Raw genomic sequence first — 13471 nt, forward strand, 5'->3', positions numbered from 1 at the left:
TTCGATATTCTCACAGATCCTAATGGAAAATGGTTCCTTCAGAATATCTTCCATTTAGAGTCCTCAATACTATAATGTAATTGTTGGCGAGATAATCACGTCAATTGAAAAATATTTTTGCGAATAACTGTAAGGCCGAATGAGTCTCACATGGTGTTAGTAATGTCCTGTAAAAAATTGTGCTAGATCTTAATTTATTTAAAGAGCATATTAAAGTTAAAAGCAAAAGCCACAACTAATTTTAGCACCGTTTTCGCGCGCTCTCTGAGGAAAGCTTGGGGACTGGTCTTGATAAATCAATTGGAGATTTTAATTTTCCCACTTAATCTCCATCTTGGGGTATTGGTTAGACAAGAATTAGAAAATTAGGGTGCAGAAATGTTATCGCTCTTAGTGTACTCATTTATATAATTAGGCCAGTCAGTTTAAAAAACAATTCTTATTTATTCAGGACAGCCCTACTCCGTTCCATCGTCGCCTCTGCGAGGATTCTTTATGCTAAATAGCCCAGTACTGGTCTGCCGACGATCACGTTGTACAGCTCCATATTTTCCGTTACAGCAAGTACCAGTCAAAGTTTGGATGCAACTACTCATTCCACGGATTTTTCTATATTATTTTTTACTATTTTCTACATTATTAGAATAATAGTGAAGACATCACAATCTATGAAATAACACATATGGAATCAGTTAAAAACAAATTCTATTTTACAAGGCAAGCCAACTGCCTTCCTCCCCAATGGGAATTTAGAACCGCCGGTTCTCCCGTCGTGGCCCTGCATTTTTGTAGTAGCAGACATGGCCTGCTCCCTTAGTGTAAGGAATTAGGTCATTTCCCATGTTTACTACAGTAATGTTATTGTAGACTTGCACAGTAGCCTAATAAACAAATAAACACTTTCGTTAATAAATAAATGATAAAAAAGTCCTTGTAAAAATTGTAGATGTTGATTTAGTTATGGATCCATAATAGAATTACTATGGTTGAATAAATATCCGTCTGATTTTAAGAAATATTGACCACAAAGGTGTCTTTAGAAGGCAAACATTTGAATCCTCCAATCTCTGTAGGCCTAACTCCCGACGTCACTTTGTAGCAGCGCATATTTTCCATTCCATCCTAACGAACCCTTGAGGGTTGTCTTTTTTCTTTTTTCTCTGAAAGAAACACCGATATAATAGGATTCAAATTAATTAGCCAAATTTTCTTATCAATCCCATAAAAAAGGCATTACAATTCTCTGGTAAATGCAAATGACGGAGTATATCAGTGCTTCTCAAAGGATGCCTCTGGTGTGTGCAACTAGGGCTAATAACTTGTTAGTTTGAGCTGTCGTTGCCATAATATGGACTTTTACCATCATAGGGCTATCTTCTGCGCTATAGGCAACCCTTACCTTGCACAACATAACTGACTTGGGCTCACACCATTAGAGAAGCGAAATACATTTCCACAAATTAACTTTTTCAGCAACAGGCACACGTGTTAATACGAAAAGCATTCAGGGTGACTACGGCGCATGAAGCCTGGTTGAATGAGAATTGCAAGAGTGTGCGAAAGCTGGTCATCAAGCAAAAGGTGGCTACTATAAGATCTCAATATATAAAAATATATTTTAGATTTGTTAAAAACATCTTTTTGGTTTCTACCTGAATCACTATGAGTTATTTTATAGTTTTGTTGTCTTCCTATTATTCGTTACAATGTAGAAAATAGTAAAAGTAAAGAAAAACCCTTGAATGAGGTAGGTGTGTGCCAGACCTGTATTATATAAACCTGTTCAATTCTAAATAATAAAGAATGTAGAATAATATGTCTACGCCCTTTACAGAATAAGTATTTTATAATCTAATAAGAATATCACACAAAATGAGCGTGTAAGCCCTGCCCGTGCCTACATGTGGTTAATCTGAATTGACGCCCAGTGGACACTGCTGTATAGCCCTGCTTAACAACCGGCTTCTAACTGCCCCTGGCGGTTGCGATTCGTAAATATTCAATATTCATGGCACTAAAATCCGTCCTGCTGGCAGGACATTAATTCCGGCGACAATAGAGGTCAATGAAGATCACAACATCTGTATTATGGATTATTGGATATCATTATTAATTGCTGCGTTTTCATATTCAAATGTTGGTAGTTTACAGCATAGCGAACGTTTTTCGCCCCTCGCCTCTTGATCTCAATAATGGGGCCTGTGATGTGTGTGTGCGTGTGTGTCGTGCGTGTCCTGTAGGAGTTTGTGATGATCGTGGGTTTGGGCTGGAAGTACATCATCAAGGATATGGAGGCGCAGGCTGCTGGCTGTTCGCTACAGGGGCTGGCAGGGACGCCTCCGCTTTGCCAGGAAAACCCTCTGTGTCGAATACGGTAACTGTGTGTGTGTGTGGTGCTGGCCCGTGTAAAAGGTGGCTATCGCCCTGAGAGTGCAGCCTGATTACTAGAAAATATAGGACTTCGATTTCGACCATTTGAAAAGGGTCCTGATGTGATATAATGCCCTTCCCTCGTGGTTCACAAAAAAGAAAAACGATTGCCCAACACTGGGGCTCGAAACTCATGGATGGCTCAGAGCCGAAGTGCACTGCTGCAGACGCACTGCTCTAAAACGGCAAGTTCAACAATGCTCTAGCAAGTTGTGAGAATACTTGAGAATACTCGAGGTATCTGTGGAAACAGTGCCGGTTGGTTTGGGCGGAGCCATCCCAAAACCATAGCCCTTAGTTTAACCATCGGAATTAATGCCTAAACTGTTAACCTTTGAGTTGTCTCTGTTTTAACCTTGTAATGCATTGAAAATAAACGTTCATTCCACCATAAATATGTCAAATTCCGGATGGAAGCTAGTGAGATCTTGTTGTTGAGAGATGATCATCAAGACATGTCAATATTAAAGGCTGACTTTGAAATTGACAGATGACGTTATTCAATACAGAAACGAGAAACAGAAGGCTGGCGTTGAAGTTCTCATAAAAAAGGATAAATACAGTTTACAAGAACATTACGATTCACTTATGCTTGTTTCTTCTTCCCAATAGAGAAGACTAAAACCAGCACGGTTAGACTTTCAGAATTTTAAATGTTTTGCTGAAATGTGATAGATGTGAAGTGGAGCTAAACAACTATTCACAGTGTACTGTAGGAGCAGTAGAGGTTTGTATGTTTCCGTGTTCTCCGTGGCCCTCCCGTACCTCTCATTCTCCTTTTATCTATCCCTCACATCTTCTCTCTCCCCTTTCTTCTCTGATTGGTCTGAAATGTGATTACTAAGGTACATTGAAATCCATGTGCAATGACTCCTCCAGTAGCACTGTGTCCTATTTTCTGAGACCAGTCTCAGAAGCTCCAGACTACACAGTTTTGAGGCCCCGGTCCCCCTTACGTTCTCTCTGTTGTTGTAAGGCATCAATAGCTTTTTGCATGATGAGTCGGGGACAATGTTTGGCACAGAGCTGGAACGTGAAGATGTTTACCCACAACTACCGTACCATTTAAATGCCTTACTCTCCAAAACTTATTTGGAACATCGTTATAGTATCAATGTGTATCACTCATATGCACTGCAATACATTATCATTAGAGCGTTCTCATGAAAGTTTACAAGACTGTAAATACTGACAAAGTATTGAAGTTTGTTTTTATCTCTTTCTGGTCTCTTTCCAGACATAATTGTCCTCATAGGCTTCCATTGCTGTGGTGTCCGCTGGTAGCCAAGGTAACATCTTTGCGCACTCAGCATTGCGTAGCCTTCGCTTCCCTGGCAGATCTTGCGGATTGGTGCGTATGGACCGCAAAGAGGGGCACACTTGGAAACTACTGGGATCTGATAGTCTATGCACAACACGTAAGCGTACAACAATAATCTGTAGTCGAACAGTCTGGCCTAGATGGTCCTATGTACTCTGACCTTCCTTAAAGAAATAGAAGGATGTGCCTCCCCTCTACTGTCTGGTTCCTCTCATTGTTCCTTCCTAGTGATCTATTCCTTGTTCTCTGTCACTACAATTGCTCTTTAGGAAGTTTTAAGTACCTCTCAGTTTGCTATTAGGCTAACATCCAATACAGGTGAGATTGGATGTATTTGTTTTGGCAATAAATCTATTGAATTCTATAGGAAGTTTTGGTGGACAGCTGGGACTGGTTGGGGTTCCTGTGCTCATCTTCTCTTCGTTCCTGGTCGTAGCCCTCGTGGAGAGGAGTTCAACAAAGACTCTTGCCACCTATGGCTGATGCTCTGTGGTGGGGCACGGTGAGTCTACACACACGCGCAACACACACACTCACACACGCACAGACACCACCACACACAACACAGCACACACACACACACACACACAACACACACACACACACACACACACACACACACACACAGCACACACACACACACATACACACACACACACACACTCAATTTAGATGATCAATATGTTTCAACATAGCCCATACCAATATCACAGGACTGAAGTTTAATCAGCAGATACAAAAAAACTTCCTAACCAGGACATTTCTGAAGACAAAAGAAAGAGTAGCTTTATGTTCATTACTGGATTTTGCCGACCATGTATAATATGACCTTAAGACACCTTAATGACACCGCTACATAGATCATGCTTGGCTGGTCTTCAAACACCTCCAGGCGCTACTTGCTAGACCTTATACAATGTCAAACACAATTAATGAATGCCCACAGCTTCAGACGCGCTAAAATGACCCATGCGATGATGTAATTTCCAGTGTCTGTCAGGAGACTAGGGTATTAGATGTGGCAAGGGGAGACAGGGACTGGAAGAGAAAGGGGTCATTGAATATAACAAACACACATACAACAGCACAGTGCAGTGTTTATTCAATTCTGGTACTCAAGAGCTGGTACTCAAGAGAATGAATTGAACATTTAAATTGACCCAAAATAATACGAACTGGCATTGTGGAAAATCGTTTTGTGCCCTCTGTGTGTGAACAGATCACCTGACGACATCGGCTATGGAGACAAGACTCCTCAGACATGGACAGGTCGTCTGATCTCAGCTGGCTTTGCTCTGATGGAATCTCCTTCTTCGCCCTGCCTGCCGTGAGAAAACACACACCCACATGCGCACACACACCACATGTTGCACACACACACCACATGTGCACACACACAACCACACACACACACACACACACACACACCCCACACACCCACCACACACCAACACACATACACACACACACACACACACACACACACACCACACACACACACACACACACACACACCACACACAACACCACAACACACACAACACACACACACACACACACACACACACACACACACACACACACACACACACAACAACAATTTGACATTGAGTGATTGAACGTGTGTGTGTGTGTGTGGTGTGTGGTGGTGTGTGTGTGTGTGTGTGTGGTGTGTGTGTGTGTGTGTGTGTGTGTGTGTGTGTTAGGGTATCCTGGGCTCAGGTTTTGCCCTGAGGATAGGCCCTGAAGGTACAGGAGCAGCACAGACAAAAACACTTTGAGAAGAGGAGGAACCCAGCAGCCAGCCTCATCCAGGTACACAACACACACAAGTCCATCACCAGATATGATTTAACTGTTCTGTATGTGTGTGATAGTGCCCGCGTGTGTTTGTATCAGAGTGTGTTTGCATATAATATGTGAGTGCGCGTGTGTTTTTGTGTGTGAGTGTGTGTGCATTTGATATCTAACCGTAGCTGAGACTCTTTGTCCTCTCTCAGGTCCAAAGGCAATACAGGGCTGATATTTATGAGCTGTTTCCACCAGAGTTATTCCCAGGGTGGATTTACCTCTACGCCAAAGCTCATCCTAACAGACAAGACCCGGACTATTAAAATACACCATCAACTCAACATAGACAATAAACTCCACAAACACACATATCTTGTTTTTATAGASATTTTGCCATCAAGCAGAAAAAACGATTAGGCTTCTCGTTTGATTCATATATTTAGCTCCCTTTTTCCATTGCTTTAAGGCCTGCAAACAGTCAACTAATTTAGCATCGTACTCTATTTATCCTATCTGTATAGTATGGCTGAGTTGATGTGGAACTCAACACTTCTAACCAGATATTTTTTATCCACAGACGGACTTCCAGTATATCTTCAGTTGGCAGGGATGTGTTATCGCTGTTGTTTCTTTGTGCTGGTCTTTCACTATTGTGTCCTCTTTGTTCTGAACAAAAATATAAACGCAACATGTAAAGTGTTGGTCCCATGTTTCATGAGCTGAAATTAAACATCCCAGAAATGTTCCATACTCACAAAAAGCTTATTTCTCTACCATAAGCCGCCTTCAATGTTGTTTAAGATAATTTGGCAGTACGTCCAACCGGCCTCACAACCGCAGACCACGTGTAACCACGCCAGCCCAGGACCTCCACATCCGTCTTGTTTACCTGCGGGATCATCTGATACCAACCACCCGGACAGCTGATGAAACTGTAGGTTTGCACAACCGAAGATTTTCTGCACAAACTGTCAGAAACCATCTCAGGGAAGCTCATCTGAGTGCTCGTCTTCCAAGCAAGGGTTTTGACCTGACTGCAGTTTGGCGTCGTAACCGACTTCAGTGGGCAAATGCTCACCTTCGATGGCCACTGGCACGCTGGAGAAGTGTGCTCTTCACGGATGAATCCCGGTTTCAACCGTACTGTACCTGGCTTGCTGAAATCAACATTGTGAACAGAGTGCCCCATGGTGGCAGTGGGGCTATAGTATGGGCAGGCATAAGCTATGGACATCGAACACAAATGCATTTTATTAATGGCAATTTGAATACACAGAGGTACCATGACGAGATCCTGAGGCCCATTGTCGTGCCATTCATCCCCCGCCATCACCTCATGTTTCAGCATGATAATGCACGGCCCCATGTCGCAAAGGTCTGTACACAAGTCCTGGAAGCTGAAAATGTCCCAGTTCTTCCATGGCCTGAATACTCACCAGACATGTCACCCTTTTGAGCATGTTTGGGCTGCTCTGGATCGACGTGTAGGACAGCGTGTTCCAGTTCCCGCCAAAATCCAGCAACTTTGCACGGCCATTGGAGAGGAGTGGGACAACATTCCACAGGCCTGATGAAAACATTCCACAGGCCTGATGAAACGCCTGATGAAAAAGCCTAAACCACTCTATGTAAAGGAGKTGTATTGCGCTGCATGAGGCCAATGGTGGTCACACCAGATACTGACTGATCCATGKCCCTACCTTTTTAAAATACAGATGCATATCTGTATTCCTAGATTAGGGCCTAATTTATTTATTTAAATTGACTGATTTCCTTATATGAACTTTAACTCAGTAAAATCTTTGAAATTGCTGCATTTTGCTTTTATATTTTTGTTCAGTATACTGTATATGTGTGTCTGTCTGTGTATGTGTTGTGCACCTCTGTGTGTTTATGATTACGTGTACCCCATCTCCTCACCATGACGCTATTCCTCCCGTTGATGTGTGTCTGTCTGCGTGTGTCAACTCGTACCCCAGGCGGCTTGGCGGCTCTACTCCACTGACGGTGCCCGTCCCTACCTCAGTGCCACGTGGCAGCACTCACCCAGGTCCCTCTCCCCCTTCAGGCATGTATCCCCCCCCCTCCCCTGCCCCATGATGCCTTCGATAACCACCGCGTTTTACTAATCCATCTCTTTTTGTTTCTTTCTGTTTCCTTTCTCCCTCCCCCCTCCCCTCCCTCCTCCTCCTCCCTCCCTCCCTCCCTCCCTCTGGCCTTGTCTTACAAAACATTTCTCCCCCTTCTCCCTCCTTTGTCTTTTTCTTTTGTTTTCTGTTGACTGCACGTAGTGTGTCTGGCGTAGTTATGCTGCTGATGAGAACTCGGTTTCCATAGCTACCTGGAAGCCTCATTTGAAGGCGTTGCATACCTGCAGTCCTGCAAAGTAGGTAACACCTAAAGTATGGCTTCTGCTCTGCTCTTTTCCTATTTGGTCTCTGTGCTCTTCTAGCTTTTTTTCAAAATTTCATTCTCTGCTTTTTTAGTGGTCAGGTGTCTTTTTCAGTTTAATCAGCTCAGCAACTACTTTTGACATTCCTCTGTATACTTATTTATTTATTATTGTCATTGGATACAGCACTTTTACAGTCATTTTTTTGAAGGCTCACAGTCATCAAATAGTCCAATATTTCCAGGCGCCCACACACAAAGAACCAAACTTAGAAAGTCTTTGCTTTCACTAATTCATTTAAACATGGAAAGTAAAACCGAGTGTACAACAAACATTTTCCAACTAATGTTGTCCAGAAATGACATCCATGTTTTCTCTGAAGGCTTTAGGGTATGTTTAAGGGCACAGGAAAGGAGCCTGGTAATATTGTCTGGATCACCTGCTTTATTGCACTCACTCTCTCTCATGCAAACCTACACCCACACGCCCTCTGTAGGTCTACATACAGTGTGGGCACAAACACAGACATCTGCTTATTCAATCACAAATACACAGAAATACATGCACAGACACACACACACATACACCTTTCTATCMCCTATCTCTGTTTGCCAGTGCTTTCCTAGCCCGGTCATGTGGCACATCCATCGCTTGCATGTGCACCTGCTGCAATGTTCTGCAAACTAGCTGACAACATTTCTCTTGCACAAGGCTTTGACTGTGGTGGTTTGTGTTCTTCARGCCTGACTGTTTGTGTTCATGTTCTGACATCATGTCTCGTATGCGACACACACAGACAGGATGTTATGAAGCTGGCTGACCTCTATCTTCATCTCGCTGTCCCGGTGGGAGACCCTGTAGACCAGGCCTGGGCAACTCCAGTCCTCTGGGGCCTGATTGGTGTCACACTTTTCCCCCATCCCTAGCAAACACACCTGATGTAAACTAATTGCATTTTTAACTGAAGATCATGATTAGTTGATTATTGGAGTCAGGTGTGTTAGCTGGGGCTAGGGCCAAAGTGTGCACCATTCAGGTCCCCGAGGACTGGAGTTGCCCAGGCCTGCTGTAGACTCTGTCATTAACTACTGATGTCTCTTCCCTTGTCTCTCTCTCCTCTTTTCTCACTAACACCTACAGGAAAGAACAGGGCGAGACAACTAGCAGGTTTGTAGCTCTCACCTCTAAACACATTGCGCAATAGTTTATTAAATGACGTCCACTCTAATAAGAAGTCGTATGCTGTTTGTTACAAGTGTAGATACTGAACCCTTGTTTTCAAATTGTTTTGAAAGTCACTGTTTGGCCAAAGCTTCCTATCACCGGGGGGTCCCAGGTCAGAATCAGTTCCTGGTTAGAGGGGGAGAATGAAAATCAGCAGTGTGCCGTGGAAGTCGATGTCTTGGTTTGAGAAAAGGCTCTCTAGTGTACCTCTCCAAGCCACCATGAATGCAGTACCGGTCGTTTCTCTCTGTCTCTGCCATGTTTGTGTGTTTGAGAGAGTATCTGAGTGTGTTTCTACGCTTACTGTTTGTGTGTGTGTGTGTGTGTGTGTGTGTGTGTGTGTGTGTGTGTGTGTGTGTGTGCTGGTGTGTATTTCTACACTGTATAGGTTGAGTGTGTGTGTTTCTACAATATGTGTGTGTGTTACAGTATGTGCAAAGCGGTGTCTGTACATGTCTGCACCATGACGCACTTTTCCATTCCAAGGGTATTTATATAACTCATCAAACACAGTCTCAGTCGGCAGGCCGAAGAACAAGGAGAGGAGGGAGGAGAGACAGAGAGATTTGTGACTTTAATTATGATTTTTGGTTATTGTTTTTACAATACAGTGCTCTTTTGGCAACGGTGGATTTCTTCATGTCATGCCAGTGCAGCTTTTATAAATGTGGATTTCTGTTGAGAGACAATATGCATAGCACAGATGCAGTCACACACGCAGTACACACACACACACACACACACACACACACACACACACACACACACACACACACACACACACACACACACACACACACACACACACACACACACACACACACACACACACACACACACACACACACACACACACACACACACACACACAACACACACACACACACACACACAAACCAAACCTGTTTAATTCTCCAAGCTATTAGAAGTTATGGGGTTTTGTATGCTTTCATTGGCTTCTCAAAGAACTTCTGTTGTGGTTTAGTCAATTATGCAAGAGCTTTTGAAATCATAATTATACCCCATCTTTTCATGCACTTAAATTTATACTATACAATTAGCTGTACAATTACATTTTTCCTAAGCATCGCTTACATCAAGGGTTTAGAACTTAGATGATGTTATTAGTTCCTTTACAGTAGCAAATTTGTTTGGTAAAACAGACGTATAAACTCAACCAGCTAAACACTGTGTGTGTGTGTGTGTGTGTGTGTGCGCYCGTGTGTGCATGCGTGTGTGTATGTGTATACAGAAGGTGTGAGAATATGAGACTGGGGGTGTGTCTGCTTATTCTGCTCTTTTGGAATCTTTTCTTCACAACTTATGACTTCTGACAATCTACACTCTTGAAACGAAAAAGGGTTCCAAAAGGGTTCTTCGGCTGTCCCTTTTTGGTTCCAGGTAGAACCCTTTTTAGTTCCAGGTAGAAATATTTTGGGTTCCATGGAGGATGCTCTGAGGAAAGGCTTCTGAACCCTACCCCAATTGGGTTCTACCTGGAACCAAAAAGGGTTCTACCTGGAACCAAAAAGGGTTATTCAAAGGGTTTTCCTATGGGGACAGCCGAAGAACCCTTTTAGGTTCTAGATAGTGCCTTTTTTTCTAAGGGTGTAGAGTCTAAGGACATAACCACCACAAATGAACCTTCATATTTTTTTATGTAAACTCCTAGGCCTACAGATATATAATCCTCAGTTATATTTATGCTTCAGCACTGACAACATGGAATGTGAGATATATAATCGCAAGTTTAAACTTTTGACAGTATTGACCGTACAGATGTCTCTCGTCCCTCCCTTTCCTACTCCATGGTGTGTTAACCCCTTCCTCCTCTATTTGTCTTCCTCCCTACCCCCCTAGTAAGGGTCATAGTAATAGGAGGCGCTTCAGAAGGTATTACACACGGACATTTAGGAGGTACCCAATACCCAGCATCCGCTCCTCCCTGGTCACATGATCTCTGGGAATGCCTTCTAACGGCCAAGTGCATGGAGGATGATGAGAGAACCCCAAAACTGCCACCTACCCCCTTCCCTTCAATGAGACTATTGTATTTGCCCTTTGCTTGTCTAATGGGATTGCTGCCTGTTACCTGTTGCCTGTTGATTTTGACCCCCACCTCCCTTGGATCCCCTTATCAGACACAACCCCTAACTAACTGTATCCTGGTCCCCTTGGGTATRGGAAGTAGTTCTGTGTGTAGAAATCTGAACTCTTAATACAGTCCTTAATCTCTGAAATATACAGTCCATCTCGATCTCCATTGGTCTGCTGAGGTCCCTCAGCTTGGCTGCATGGTGCCACTGCATGAATTCATAAAAAATGGTTGCAACCACCATGACTGACCCTTGACCCCACTGATCCCTGTCTTCCACACAACCCACACTGCATTGATGCATCTTCATTGACCTAGGCTTAGGCAAGGTCTCTGTTATCGTTAATAACTTCCTTATCGTTACTGGAGCGCGATATTCCCTCCTGAAGTTTCCACAAAAACTTTAGTCTGAATCTGGGAGGTGGCTCACTGATCATTGGTGCCTGCAGAATCAAGCCTGAGCATTGGGCTTACTGTCACGCCATCTGATTGATGCACAGCATTGCATGCTTGTCCGGTTGCCATTGCAGGGGGTGTTTAGGGTGGGTCACGGGTAGAGGCTCTCTGCACCCCCCACCTGGCCATAAATCTACAGTACGTCTAAGCACAGGCCCATCGGCACAATACAGGTCTAAGTGTCCTAGAGACACAGAGATAGTAGCCTACAGTTTTAGTAGTAGGAAGAGTAATTCTTTGCATCAATATGAATTGTAAGTCTTGCAGTGTTCCCTGGTAATMTTCTTTGTCTTAGAACAGTGGTCAGTGTCATACTACTGCAACTGCTCTCTAGAACAGTAGTCCACAAGAGTTAGAGGTCCCAGAGAGCTACAATGTGTGTACACTCAAATAAAAAGAGTTCTTTGTTTGTCACCATAGGAGACCCTTTTTTGGTTCCAGGTAGAACKCTTGTATTAGTGAAGGGTTCCACTTGGATGTAGGGACAATGAAGTACACTTTATGGTTCTACGTAGCAACTTATTTTGTGTAGAGTGTAGACTTCTGTTTCCACCCAGCTGATTCAGCTGCTTTAGTGCTGGGCTGGAGAAAAATCCTACACATCCTATACAGATGTAGGATCTTCATTTGATCATCCTGTTGCAGGAGAACTCTCCTTCAATGCAGGACATTTTAAATGTGTAGTGTATTTGAAGTTTAAGAAGGCTTCTGAAGTTTGTAATTTCCATTTTGAAATTTCAGACTTGATTTTCCATTATTTATAATCTACACATTTCACATTTCCTGTTGCTGCAGGATTATTTTCCTGCTGTGGCAAACTAGCTCTAATTAAGACTCWGTATCTGTAGTTCCTCAGGACCGGGGTTAGGGACCACTCTCTTAGAGAGCAGATGGGGTACTCTAAGTGTGTTGTGGATGAGGTAAGCATGTTTGGTTTTGAGGAAAGGACAGTTCACTGCACTACACTGTGAGTGTGCTCTGTCGGGACACATTTTTCTCTCAGGTGGAATGCATAATAACAGGCTTTTGTTCTTTCTCTCCCTCTCTGTCTCTCTTCCTCTCCCTCTCTCTCTTTCTCTCTCCAGTACAAAGTTGAGCTTTAAGGAGCGGGTACGGATGGCAAGCCCTCGCGGCCAGAGCATGAAGAGCCGCCAGACATCCATCAACAACGATCGACGCTGTTCCCCAGGCAATGATGTGGCGGGCGCTAACACGGGAACCAGCCCTGCCAAGGTGCAGAAGAGCTGGAGCTTCAACGACCGCACACGCTTTAGACCCTCCCTGCGCCTCAAGAGTCAATCACGCACCGCGCCCTCCGAGGGTGAGTAGAGAGGATGTGTGCCTCTGTGTGTCTGCGTATGTGTGGGTTTATGTGAATGTGTGCGAGTGTGGGTGTTTGTATACGGTATGTGCTTTTTAAGAAGTCCACAAGGGGAGAGTCTAGGGCTGTTGCGGTGACCGTTTTACCACCACACTGACGGTCACGAGTCATGAAGGCAGTAAAATTCCACGTGACCGTTTAGTCACGGTAATTAAGCTTCTCCAAGCTCTGATGCTGCTGATGGTTATTATTAGCCTACCAAACTTGCTAACTGCCTGGTACRCAGCACTCTATTGTCCCTCTAATCACTCTGACATCAATGCAAATGTAATCGAAAATCTAATCAAACACTTCATGAGAGCCCATAAGCTCCTCTTGTGCAACATTTCTATAGGCTATGAAATTACTGAGTGATGGCCTCTATTAAAAAGAGGAGGATCC

The 13471-nt window shown here is 43.6% G+C and overlaps 1 pseudogene; it reads left to right on the top strand.

The window, feature by feature from the left end:
* Window positions 1-13471, top strand: part of LOC111978209 (potassium voltage-gated channel subfamily KQT member 5-like) — a 152928-nt pseudogene that overhangs the window by 126016 nt on the left and 13441 nt on the right.

This window comes from Salvelinus sp. IW2-2015, linkage group LG18 (genome assembly GCF_002910315.2).
Source record: "Salvelinus sp. IW2-2015 linkage group LG18, ASM291031v2, whole genome shotgun sequence".
In the NCBI taxonomy this organism is placed as follows: Eukaryota; Metazoa; Chordata; class Actinopteri; order Salmoniformes; family Salmonidae; genus Salvelinus; species Salvelinus sp. IW2-2015.